At 47.7% G+C, this 12428-nt stretch overlaps 1 pseudogene; it reads right to left on the bottom strand.

Moving 5' to 3' along the window:
* Nucleotides 1-9623: 9623 nt before the first annotated feature.
* LOC112613651 lies at nt 9624-9748 on the bottom strand (annotated as a pseudogene).
* Nucleotides 9749-12428: the final 2680 nt, after the last annotated feature.

The raw sequence follows: 12428 nt of genomic DNA, 5'->3' as shown, positions 1-12428 counted from the left end.
CAAGGCATTCTGGCCACGCCCCATCCCAGGCCAAGCCAAGTTCTGTTTCTTTTTTTTTTTTCCCTGTGATACAGGGTCTTGCTTGGTCTTGCTCTGTTACTCAGGCTGGAGTGCAGTGATAGTGGACTGATCATAGCTCACTACAGCCTGGATCTCCTGGGCTCAATCAATCCTGCCTGCTTGGCCTCCCAAAGAGGTGGGATTACAGGCATGAGCCGCCATGCCTGGTCAGAACAGGCCAACTTCTGATAGCAAATGTGTACATATCTAGAGAACTTCGAATCAGAGAATAATAGTAATAACTAACTTTTACTTTATTTTATTTTTTTGAGACAGGGTTTTGCTCTATCTCCTAGGCTGGAATGCAGTGGTTTGATCACCACTCATTGCAGCCTTGACTCCGGGGTTCAAGTGATCCTCCTGTCTCAGCCTCCCTAGTAACTAGGACTACAGGCATACACTGCCACGTTGGCTATTTTTTTTTTAAATTTTAATTTTTAGTAGAGACAATGTCTCACTATGTTACACAGGCTGGTCTCGAACTCCTGAGCTCAGGCGATCCTCCAGCCTGGGCCTCCCACAATGCTGGGATTACAGGTGTGAGCCACTACACCTGCCATAGCTAGCATTTATTGAATACCTGCTGTCTGTCAGGCCCTGTGTGTAATGCTTTGCAAACATTTGCACACCGAATTCTCAAGAGCCCTTTGAGGTCATTGGGCAGGGGGCTTAGGATGAGAGCCACACCTCCCAGTGCACCCTGAGCCCCTCCTTAGCCCCACCACTATCTTGTAGGAATTGAAAATCTTAAAATTTTTCTTTAAATTAAAAAACGACCAAAAAAAAAAAAAAAAGATCGGGCCGGTTGCGGTGGCTCATACCTATAATCCCGGCACTTTAGGAGGCCAAGGCGGGCGGATCACTTGAGGTCAGAAGTTTGAGACCAGCCTGGCCAACATGGTGAAACTCCGTCTCTGCTAAAAATACAAAAATTAGGCTGGGCGCAGTCGCTCATGCCTGTAATCCCAGCACTTTCGGAGGCCAAGGTAGGTGGATCACTTGAGATCAGGAGTTCGAGACTAGCCTGGCCAACATGGCAAAACCCCCTCTCTATCAAAATACAAAAATTAGCCGGGCGTGGTGTTGCGCGACTATAGTCCCAACTACTCAGGAGGCTGAGGCAGGAGAATTACTTGAACCCAGGAGGCAGAGGTTGCAGTGAGCCAAGACTGTGGCACTGCACTCCAGCCTGGGTGACAGCGCGAGACTCCGTCTCAAAATAAAAATAAAAATAAATAATAAATAATAAATAAATAATAAAAATAAAAATACAAAAATTAGCTGGGCATGCTGGTATGACTATAATCCTAGTTACTTGGGAGGCGGAGGCAGGAGAATCGCTTGAACCTGGGAGGCAGAGGTTGCAGGGAGCTAAGATCATGCTACTGCACTCCAGCCTGGGCGACAGAGTGAGACTCTGTCTCAAAAAACAAAACAAAACAAAACAAAACAAAACAGGTTGAAAACCCATTAGCCTGACAAAAGTTCAAAGTGTTGACTATGCAAGTGTTGGCAAGGAGCTGCTATGAGTGCAGATGGACAAACTATATTGGAGAGCAATTTAGCAGCATCCACGAGACCTTTGGACAAATGGACAGGTCATTTGTCCAGCTACCTCCTTCAGAGCTGTGGCTTGTAAACACTTTTGCTGGACATTAATACAGCTATAGACACCTGAAGCAAAAGTTTCACAGACGAGCTCTCACTCGGACTATGAGCATGCGCTCTAATAGCTTCTATTTAATTCCATTTCATTAAAGGAAAAATTGTGTATAACCCACTAAATTGATTTCACAACCCACTAATGGATCTTGTTTGGCCGTTTGAAAAATACTGCCCTAAGAAACTCCAAGAGACATGTTCAGGGATGTTAACTGCATTCTTGTCGGAAGTGGAGGAAAGTAGCAACAAGGTGGGTGTTTACCACCAGCAGCCCGACATAAATTGTGGTGTATTCTCACAATAAACTCTTGTGCAGCATTTAAGGTGAATAAACTGAACGCAAATACCAGCAGTGTATGTCATAAACACATAATGATGAGTGGCCTGGGTTGAATCATTTCCTTCCCCACCAAGTTCATGTTCACTGGAACTTATGAATGTGACCCTATATGGAAATAAGGTCTTTGCAAATGTAATCAGATTAGGATAAGGTTCTATTGGATCAGGGTGGGTCCTAGATCTGACTGATGTCCTTATGAAAAGGAAATTTGGGTACAGTTACAGGTACATACACACACACAAAACATATGATGATGGCAGCGGAGAGATTGGAGTGATGCATCTATAAGTCAAATAACACCAAAGATTACCAGTGAACACCACAAGCTGGAAGAGGTACGCTGCTCACGGCTGTAAGCCTGTCACTTTGGGAGGCTGATGTGGGAGGATTGGTTGAAGCCAGGAGTTTGAGACCAACAGGTTGGGCGCAGTGGCTCACGCCTGTAATCCCAGCACTTTGGGAGGCCATGGCAGGCGGATCACAAGTTCAGGGTTTGAGACCAGCCTGACCAACATGGTGAAACCCCGTCTCTACTAAAAATACAAAAAGTAGCCAGGTGTGGTGGCACGTGCCTGTAATCGCAGCTACTCAGGAAGCCGAGGCAGGAGAATCGCTTGAACCCAGGAGTCGGAGGCTGCAGTGAGCCAAGATCATGCCACTGCACTCCAGGCTGGGCGACAGGGCGAGACTCCGTCTCAAAACAAAAACAAAAACAAAACAACAACAAAAAACTGGGCGTGGTGGGATGCTGCCTGTGGTCCCAGCTACTGGGGAGGCTGAGGTGGGAGGATTGCTGGACCCCAAGAGTTTGAGGCTTCAGTGAGCTATGATTGTGTTGCTGTACTCCAGCTTGGATGACCCAGTATCTTGTCTAAAAAAGAAAAGAAAAAAAAAAAATCTGCAACTATATGAACTCTTTTCCCAGATTTGACAGGTTTTTTGTATCCGCTTTGTAACTATATGAAGTCTTTTTCCAGATTTGCCTCAAAGTGGATACAAATGAAGTGAATGACATGAAAAGACGCTCCACAATATGATGCATTAGGGAAATGAACATGAAAATCACAGTGAATGCGGCTTCACACCCACTACGATGACTGTCATAAACAAGACAGACAATCACAAGTGTTGGCAAGGATATGGAGAAATTGGAACCCTCTCCACTGATGGTGGGAATGTAAAATAGTGCAGCTGCTTTGGAAAATAGTTTGGCATTTCCCCAAAATGTTAAACATAGGGCTAGAGCATTCCTACGTGTATATATATATCCCAGAGAATTGGAAGCATATATCTACCCAAAGACTTGTGGAAACAACCTCAAAGTCCATCAGTTGAAGAATGGATAAACAAAATGTAGTCTACTCATACAACGGAAAATTCTTCGGCCATTAAAAGGAATGATTTTTTGTTTGTTTGTTTTGAGATAGGGTCTTGCGCTGTCTCCCAGAGTGGAGTGCAGTGGCACGATCTCAACTCACTGCAGCCTCGATCTTCCGGGCTCAAGCAATCCTCCTGCCTCAGCCTCCCGAGTAGCGGGGACCACAGGTGCACGTCACCCCCCGCTAATAGGAATGAAGTATTGATACATACTGCAATGTGGATGAACCTTGAAAACATAATGCTAAGTGAAAGAAGCCAGTCACTGGCCAGCCTGGGCAGATGACAGCTGTAATCCCAGCACTTTGGGAGTCCAAGGCAGGCAGATCACCTGAGGTCAGGAGTTTGAGACTAGCCTGGGCAACATGGTGAAACCCTCCTCTCTACTAAAAAACAAAAATTAGCCAGCCATGGTGAGATGCGCCTGTAATCCCAGCTACTCGGGAGGCTGAGGCAGGAGAATCTCTTGAACCCAGGAAGTGGAGGTTGCAGTGAGCTGAGATAGTGCCATTGCACTCCAACTTGGGTGACATAGACTCCATCTCAAAAAAAAGAAAAAAGAATCTGGTGATAATTGCACAATTCTGTGAATATACCAAGTCGCTGAATTGTACACTTTTTACAATTTCATTTTAATTTTCTTAGAGACGAGATCTCACTGTGTTGCCCAGGCTGGTCTTGAACTCCTGAGTTCAAGTAATTCTCCTGCCTCGCCCTCCCAAAGTGGTGAGATTACAGGCGTGAGCCACGGTGCCCGGCCAGAATTGTACACATTAAAGAGGTAAATTGTATGGTATACACATTATATCTCAATAAAACAGGCTGGATCAGAAAAGCAAATACTGCTCATTTTCACTTGTAAGTGGGAGCTAAACGTTGAGTACTCAGGGACATAAAGACGGCAACAATAGAAACTGGGGACTTCTAAAGGGGGAAGGGAAGAAGGGAGGGGGAAAGGGCTGAAAAACTGTTGGGTACTATGCTTACTACCTGGGTGATGGGATCAATCGTACCCTAAACCTCAGCATCATGCAGTATACCCAGGTGACAAACCTGCACATGTACTCCCTGAATCTAAAATGAAAGTTGAAAAAAATAAAACGAAATAAAGCTATTAAATAAAAAGTGGAGACCTGAGTATAGCCACAAGAGGGCGCTCTGAGCACAGGGTTACCGCCTCCCTTGGGAACGGAGTTTCTCGGCCACGCCTCAAACTATGGCCACACCTTTGAGGCCCTGGCCTCGCCTCTTGGACTATGGTCACACCCCCAAGGCCCTAGCCCCACCCCTAGACCTTAACCACACCCTAAGGTCCGGGTCACACCCTCAAAGCAGTGTCTGAAGCAGCTCATTCACGCCCCCAACTCCCCAGACTCTGACCAGAAATGCATGCACAGACTTAGAGATCCTCGGAAACATAGAACCTTAAACCATAGACTTTTCTTTCTTTTTTTCTTTCTTTCTCTTTTTTTTTTTTCGAGACGGAATTCCGCTGTGTCGCCCAGGCTGCAGTGCAGTGGCGCCAACTCTGCTCACTGCAACCTCCGTCTCCCGGGTTCAATCGGTTCTCGTGCCTCACGCTCCCAAGTAGCTGGGATTACAGGCTCATCTCACCACACCTGGCTAATTTTTTGTATTTTCAGTAGAAGCGGGGTTTCACCATGTTGGCCAGGCTGGTCTCGAACTCCTGACCTCAAGTGATCTGCCTGCCTCGGCCTCCCGAAGTGCTGGGATTACAGGCGAGAGCCTCCAGGCCCGGTCAAACCCACAGATTCTTAAACCATGACTTTTACTTTGAAATCATTTGCTTTTCTTTTGAAATCATTTTAAAGTTACAGAGAAGTTGCAAGAATAGTTTCAGACATTATGTCCCTTTGCCTCTAAATGCTTCAGTTGTATTTCCAAGTGTAAGGACATTCTCTTACACCACCACAGTACAGAGGAGCAGTATCCATTTCTCAGTGACACTAGTATCTAACAGTGCAGCCTGTATGCAAATTGCCAGCTATCCCCAAACTGTCATAGCAAAAAGTTTTCATCTCTTCAGTTTCCTTCAGTCTGGCACAGTTCCTTAGCCTTTCTTTGTTTTTCATGGAATTGACATTTTTGAAGATTATAGGCTAGTTCTTTTGGAGAAGTTCTCCTTGATTTGTGTTTGTGTGATGTTTCCTGGCCAATCCACCCACCTTGGCCTTCCAAAGTGCTGGGATTACAGGTGTGAGCCACGATGCCCTGACTCTGTGTGTGTGTGTGTGTGTGTGTGTGTAGTGTGTGAGGCAAACTCTCACGCTGTCACTCAGGCTGGAGTGCAGTGGCATGGTCACAGCTCACTGCAGCCTCGAGCTCCTGGGCTCAAGCAATCCTCCCACCTCAGCCTTCTGAGTATCTGGGACTGCAGGCACGTGCCACCATGTTTGGGGTTAGAGCCGGGGTCTACCTATGTTGTCCAGGATGGTCTTGAACTCCAGGGCTCAATCTGTCCTCCCACCTCAGCCTCCCAAGGGGTTGGGATTACAGGTGTGAGCCACTGCGCCCGGCCAATGCTCTTAAAGTCATTTTTTGGAATGTCACAGGCATTTAGAATTTGGCAGATTTCATGCACACATCTAGGAGAGGTGTCCTCTGCCTTCCTGGGTTTACTCGATGTGAGAACAAGCGACTGGGGGCCCTGAGAGATACATTGAAGATACGACTTCTGGCGTTAGAGCTGTCCCCGGAATGCTAGGACTGTCACCCATGAGGAACTTGGAAGTTGAGGGGTGAGTGCTTAAATTTTTCTTTTTTCTGTCACCTAGGCGGAAGTGCAGTGGCATGATCTTGGCTCACTGAAACCTCCGCCTCCTGGGTTCAAGCAATCCTCCCACTTCAGCCTCCCTAGTAGCTGGGACTACAGATGTGTGCCACCATATCCAGCACATTTTTGTATTTTTAGTACAGACGGGGTTTCACCATGTTGGCCAGGCTATGAGTGCTTAATTCTGTGAAGGCTGGGAGGCTGGAGGCCCCAAGCAGGACCCTTCCCCCATCTTTGGAGTCTGCCTTTCTCCAGCGGAAGGGGGAAGAGTGTGGAAGGACACATGCCCAGTCCCAAGGTCTAGGAGGCTGAGAGGGGATTTCCATGTGTACACAGGCCAGATCCCTTGTTTTAGAGAAGTTACTTACAAAGTTCAGTGCTGGGTTCAGCTCTCAGGCCCGGGGACAGTTTCTCATACACAAAAAGCCACATCACCCACAGCCTAGACCCACAAGCACAAGAGGACTTCCAACACACTCCAGGCTGCTGATGGGCCAGGTCCTGTGCCAAGTGCCTGACACCCACGCTCTCATTAAATGCCCAACAGCCCATCAACCCCGAGGGGTGGAGGGGACTCCCATTTTACAGGCGAGGAAACTGAGGCTCAGTGTGGTGAAGTCACTTTACCTTGAGTCATTTAGTCATTTGGTGGCAGAGCCCTGGTTGTGACAGATACACGTGTGGTCCCTCAATAACCGTTCTCTCCTCTTCCTTTTGTAACAGAAACCCTGAATTTTGGCTGGGTACATGCCGCCCAGATAAAATCATATTTCCCAGCCTCTGTTGTGATAGGTGTGGTCATGTGACTGAATTCTGGCCAAATAGGATGTGATGTGTATGATGTGTATGACTTCTGGGATGTAACTTTAAAGGGTAGGGGCATACAATTGATTTTTGTTTCTTCTTCCCAATGGTTGGACTGTGGATGTGATGGTAGGAGCTGGAGCAGCCATTTTGGACCACACAATGGAAGTGTGAGGTAAGGGCAGCAGAACAACCATGTGGAAGGAGCCTCGATTTCTGACATCCTTGGCTACTATTCTAGATGTAGGTTTTCACTGGGCCTTTACATGAGAGAAAAATAGACACTCATCTTATTTAAGCTACTATAGGCTGGATGTGGTGGCTCATGCCTGTACTCCCAGCACTTTGGGAGGCCAAGGTGGTTGGATCACCTGAGGTCGGGAGTTCAAGACAGCCTGACCAACATGGCGAAACCCCATCACTACTAAAAATACAAAAAATTAGCCTGGCGTGGTGGCAGGTGCCTGTAATCCCAGCTCCTCAGCAGGCTCAGGCAGGAGAATCACTTGAACCTGGGAGGCAGAGGTTGCAGTGAACTGAGATTGTGCCACTGAACTCCAGCCTGGGTGACAGAGCAAGACTCTGTCTCAAAAAAATAAAATAAAGTAAAATAAAATAAAAATAAAAATAAAAAAGCTACTATATTTCTTCTTTTATTTATTATATTTTTTAAGACAGGGTCTCACTCTGTCACCCAGGCTGGAGCATAGTGGTGCAATCATAGGTCACTGTAACCCTGATCTCTCAGTGTCAAGTGGTCCTCCCACCTCAGCCTCCTGAGTAGCTGGGACTATAGATGCACGCTCCCATGCCTGGTTAATTTTGTGTGCGTGTGTGTGTGTGTGTTTTTTTTTTTTTTTTTTTTTTGTAGAGATAGGGTTTTGTCCTGTTACCCAGGCTTTGGCCATGTTAGTCAAGCCCTTTATTTTATATGTTTTTTAAAGACAGAGTCTGTCTCTGTTGTCTAGGCTGGAGTGCAGTGGTGCAATCATAGCTCATTGCAGCTTTAAACTCCTCTTTTTTTTTTTGAGATGGAGTCTCGCTGTGTCGCCCAGGCTGGAGTGCAGTGGTGTGATCTCGGCTGACTGCAAGCTCCGCCTCCCGGGTTCACCCCATTCTCCTGCCTCAGCCTCCCGAGTAGCTGGGACTACAGGCGCCTGCCACTACACCTGGCTAATTTTGCTTTTGTATTTTTAGTAGAGATAGGGTTTCATCCTGTTAGCCAGGATGGTCTTGATCTCCTGACCTTGTGATCTACCCTCCTCGGCCTCCCAAACTGCTGGGATTACAGGCATGAGCCACTGTGCCCTGCCTCAGCCTTTGAATAGCTAGGACCACAGGTACCTAATATAAATTTTTTTTTTTTTGTAGAGACAGGATCTTGCTATGTTTCCCAGGCTGATCTCAAACTCCTGGGCTCAATCAGTTCTCCTGCCTTGGCCTCCAAAAGTGCTGGAATTACAGATGTGAGCCACTTCAGTCTTTTAAGAAACAGGGTCTCACTATGTTGCCCAGGCTGGTCTAAAACCCTTGGGCTCAAGTGATCCTCATGCCACAGCCTCCCAAGTAGCTATGACTACAGGTGTGTGCCACCATGCCTAGCTATATTCTTTAATTTGGTTACAACTGTGGAATAAAAAATGTAGCTAAAACACACATTTAGGCTATGACCTCATTGTTCCATTTTTTCCACCAGGACAAATAATAGGTCTCATCATCTCTACTTTTTTTCCTCTGACATCAAAACTATCAAAAATTCTTAGATGATGGCAACAGCAATTCCCATTTATGAAGCTTTTACTCAGCGCCATGGCCTGTAATAAGTACTGCACATAATTTATTCTCCTTCCCCCCCCCCTTTTTTTTTTGAGACAAGGTCTCTCTCTCTGTCACCCAGGCTGGAATGCAGTGGCTCAATCTTGGTTCACCGCCTTGACCTCTTGGGCGCAAGTGATCCTCCCACCTCAGCCTCCTGAGTGGGTGGGACTACAGGCGTGCACCACCATACTGGCTAATTTTTGTTTTTCCTTTGATCTTTTTTTTTTTTTTTCTGGAGAGACAGGGTTTCACCATATTGCCCACGCTAGTCTTGAACTCCTGGGGTCAATCAATCTGCCCACCTCCAGCTCCCAAAGTGCTAGGATTACAGGCGTGAGCCACTGTGCCCTGTTCATTTTTTTTTTTTATCGGTTTGGACAGGAAGCAGGATTTATTGGTGGGTGTGAGTAAGCAGGGCTCGCCATTATTCCAGGGGCCCATGATTGGGGGTGTACCTGATGCCACAGCCATCCGGGATGAGCTGCTTTTCAGCCACCGTGTCTTCAAATGGATCTGCACTAAACTTGGTAAAGTCCTACCTCCTTGAGATGCGGGTCTTCTGGTGGCCAGGGAACTTGAACTTGGCCCTGGGTAGGGCCTCAATCACATGTTCCATGTTCTGCAGCTTGGTGCAGATGGACGTGATGCCTTAGCCAATGTGAACCCTGGTCACCACACCCTGGGGCTTTCCAAAGGCGCCTTGCATACCTGTCTGGAGTCTAGACTGGGGTGAGGTCAAAGTCGGAAACATGAACATACATTGGAAAGGGCTATCTCCAAGGTCCCTTAAGGCCATCCCTACATGCAGCAGGCTGTGTATACTACGGAGGGCACTGCTGTTTGCGGCCACTGCATACGAGGAGGGGAGCACAATTAGCTTGACTGATATTCATATTTAAACCTTGGAGCAAACCTGCAAGTTGCTCTAAGGATTAAACATAAGTATTGGCTGGGTGCGGTGGCTCATGCCTGTAATCCCTGCACTTTGGGAGGCCGAGGTGGGCAGATCACCTGGGGTCGGGAGTTTGAGACCAGTCTGATCAACATAGTGAAACCCTGTCTCTACTAAAAATACAAAAAAATTAGCTGGGCGTGATGGTGCATGCCTGTAATTCCAGCTACTTGGGAGGCTGAGGCAGGAGAATCGCTTGAACCTGGGAGACAGAGGTTGTGGTGAGCCGAGATTGCACCACTGCACTCCTCCAGCCTGTACAACAGAGGGAGACTTGGTAACAACAAAACAAAACAAAACAAAAAAGAGAGACAGGATCTCCCTCTGGCATCAGGCTGGAATGCAGTGGTGTGATCATAGTTCACTGCAGCCTTGACATGCCGGGCTCAAGTGATGCTTGAACCTCAGCCTCCTAAGTAGCTGGGACTGCAGGCACACACCACCATGCTCAGCCAATACATTTTTTCATCTTTTGTAGAGACAGCGTCTCACTATGGTGACCAGAAAACATAGAAAGAATCTTTCTTTCTGTCTCTCTCTCTCTCTCTCCTTCCTTCCCTCCCTCCCTCCCTCCCTCCCTCCCTCCCTCCCTTCCTGCCTTCCTTCCTTCCTTCCTTCCTTCCTTCCCTCCCTCCCTCCCTCCTTCCTTCCTTCCTTCCACTCTCTCTTTCCTCCCCTCCCCTCCCCTCCCCTTCCCTTTGAGCCAGGGTGTTGCTATGTTGCCTGGGCTGGTCTTGAACTCCTGGCCTCAAGTGATCCTCCCACCTTGCCTTCCCCAAAGTGCTGGGATTACAGGCGTGAGTCATCGTGCCTGGCCAGCAAAGGACGTTCACGTACCCTTCAAGCCTGGCAGCTTCAGAGATACCGGAGCCCAGGGTCTGGGTCAGAAACACTGAAACACGGTTGCAAACAGAAAGATGCATGGACATCCCGGTCAGGAGGGCCAGGCACACACAAGTCACCCAGTCAGTGCTCACACAGGCCATCCAGAAGTGTGTGTGCACGAGTGTTTGTGTGCACACACACAGCCATTCACGGATCCCAGCGATGACATCCAGGAATTTGTTAAGGCAGTTGGCCCCATAGATGCAACTACATTACAGAGTGATGGTGATTAAATGTTCGCTATCAGCAATTCACCTGACGACCCAGAGAACCCCCACAGATTAAACAAACAAGCACACAAACAAAAAAAAAAAAACCACAAAAAACAAACAAAAAACACCTCCGTGCTGTGGTTTGAATATTTTTTCCTTCAAAACCTCATGTTGAAATTTGATCCCCTCACTGGAGACCAGGTCAACGTTGCAGTGAGCTAGGATCTCCCGCTGCACCCCAGCCTGAGTGATAGAGTGAGACTCTGTATCAAAAAAAAATGAAGAAATTTGGACCAGGTGCAGTGGCTCACACCTGTAATCCCAGCACTTTGGGAGGCTGAGGCGGGCGGATCATTTGAGGTCGGGAGTTCGAGACCAGCCTGGCCAACATGGTGAAACCTCATCTCCACTAAAAATACAAAAATTAATTGGGCATGATGGTGCGTGCTTGTAATTCTAGCTACTTGGGAGACTGAGGCTGGATAATTGCTTGAACCTTGGAAGCAAAGGCTGCAGTGAGCCGAGATTAGGCCTCTGCACTCCAGCCTGGGCGACAGAGCGAGACTCCGTCTCAAAAAAATAAAACAAAAAACTTTTATTCCCAAGATTGGAGGTGGGCCTAATGTGAGGTGTGTTTGGGTCACGGGGGCAGATCCCTCATGAACAGATTAATGCCCTCCCTGGCAGGTGAATGAGTTCTCCCCGTTAACACCCATGAGAGATGTATGTTAAAAGGAGCCTGGCACTTTTCTCTCTCTCTCTCTCTCTCTCTCTCTCTCGCTTCCCCTCCTGCCACGTGATCCCTGCACACGTGTGGTTCCCTTGGCCTTCTGCCATGAGTAGAAGCAGCCTGAAGCCTTCACCACAAGAAGCAGATGCTGACACCATGGTTCTTTGACTTATTTATTTTTTGAGACAGGGTCTCACTCTGTTGCCCAGGCTGGAGTCAGTGGTGCGATCATAGCTCACTGCAGCCTCGAACTCACAGACTCAAACAATCCTCCCACCTCAGTCTTCCGAGTAGGTGGGACTACAGGTGCCTGCCACCTTGCCTGGCTATTTTTTCTTTTTTTTTGTACAGACAGGGTCTCACTATATTGCCCAGGCTGGTCTCAAACTCCTGGTCTCAAGGGATCCTCCTGCCTTAGTCTCCCAAAGTGCTGGGATTACAGGTGTGAACCTCCATGCTTGGCCTCGATTTTGGACTTCTTATGCCCAGAACTGTAAGAGAATAAATTAGCATTGTTTGACTGTCACAGTGGCTCATACCTTTTGTAATCCCAGCACTTTGGGAGGCTGAGGTGGCTGGATCACCTGAGGTCAGGAGTTCCAGATCAGCCTGGCCAAACTGTCGAAACCCTGTGTCTACTAAAAATACGAAAAACTAACCGGGTGTGGTGGTGCAGGCCTGTAGTCCCATCTACTTGGGAGGCTGAGGTAGGAGAATGGCTTGAACCAGGGAAGTGGAGTTTGTCGTGAGCTGAGATTGTGCCACTGCACTCCAGCCTGGGTGACAGAGTGAGA

This window comes from Theropithecus gelada, chromosome 19 (assembly GCF_003255815.1).
Source record: "Theropithecus gelada isolate Dixy chromosome 19, Tgel_1.0, whole genome shotgun sequence".
In the NCBI taxonomy this organism is placed as follows: domain Eukaryota; kingdom Metazoa; phylum Chordata; class Mammalia; order Primates; family Cercopithecidae; genus Theropithecus; species Theropithecus gelada.
The sequence above is the reverse complement of the archived record's forward strand: the minus strand, read 5'-3'. Positions and strand labels throughout refer to the sequence as shown.